The following is a 1,354-nucleotide window of genomic DNA, read 5'->3' as shown; positions in this document are numbered from 1 at the left end:
GAAACAGGATTGGAAAACCAAGAAATGTAATACAAAGTAGCAGTCAAGAAAGGATACCAGAAGAAGTTTATTGGATTCCATTGTAGTCTAGGTAAGATATTTAAGTCTGGAATCCTGTTACCACACAGACATTATTGTGGCCTTGTGTTTCAACTTGGCTATGCTAAACTACATTTCCCAGGGTTCTGCTCCTGGAACATTTCTGGTTACAGAAGACTTCAAATTAGGAATCCTGGAAGTTGTGTTTATCTTGGTTCATCTCTCTGTGCTTGACCAGGTGTCTATGAACTCACTGTTGATGTTCAGCAGAACCAATTAGCTGATAAACAAGGGCTTTCTTTTGCCGAAAGTTGTGCAAAGAATGAGGTGTGGCATTGAATGACATACTCAGGCAATTTCCAACAACCAATCCCACGTAGCAAACTAAGGATGGTTGTTAGCTGCCATGTGGGTCCTGGGAATTGAACCTGGGTCCTCTGCAATAGCAGGCAGCGCTCTTAACCTCTGAGTCTTCTCTCCAGCCCCCTTTGACCTGTTTTGACACTTTTTTTTCATAAATCACAAAGCAGTTCCTTACAGTCTGTCTGTAACACACTTGCTTTTGTTTTAATATTGTATAATGTCCTAAATGTTTAATTTATTTTTTGCTTTATGCTGAAGATAGAAATCATGTCTTTCAGCTGGGGGTGGTGTCATGTGCCTTTAATCCCAGTGCTCGGGAGGCAGAGCCAGGCACATATCTGTGAGTTCAAGGCCAGCCTAGTCTATATAGTGAGTTCCAGGACAGCTGGGGCTACAGGGAGATTCTGTCTCAAAAAGACAAAAAAAACCCAAGCGATGTAGGGAACCCAGCACAAAAATCTAACATACCTAGGATTAAAGTCTTGAAAGATGAGGAGGGGAAAGAAAGGCAAGAGGGAGCAGTGTGTGACCAAAACTTATTCCAAAGCTGACAAAAGATATCAGCCCACAGGTTCAAGAAGTTCCTCACACCCCACAAGGATAAACACAAAGGAAAACACCAAAGCACACTGCAGAAAATTGCTGATCAGGCCTGAGAATGCAGCTCGGCGAGCCCTAGGTTCGATTTCCAGCAGGAAAAGACAGTGTAACAAAACTAACTGCTGAACACCAAGTGCAAAGACAGACTTGGAGATACCTACTTCAGAAGATCAGATCAAGAGTCACAAAGACAGTTCATTTACACACAAAAACACTTACGATTTTTCCATTTATCATTGAGCCTTAAGAAAAACAAAGGTTAAAAAAAGACATCATCCCTTCATCTGGCAGCTCAAGTTGAATGTGTAATAGCAACATAAATATAAATACGATCTTCGTAAAGCCTGCCAAG

The sequence above is a fragment of the Nannospalax galili genome, unplaced genomic scaffold, assembly GCF_000622305.1.
Source record: "Nannospalax galili isolate Female #2095 unplaced genomic scaffold, S.galili_v1.0 scaffold380, whole genome shotgun sequence".
NCBI lineage: Eukaryota > Metazoa > Chordata > Mammalia > Rodentia > Spalacidae > Nannospalax > Nannospalax galili.
Note: the sequence above shows the minus strand (reverse complement) of the source record.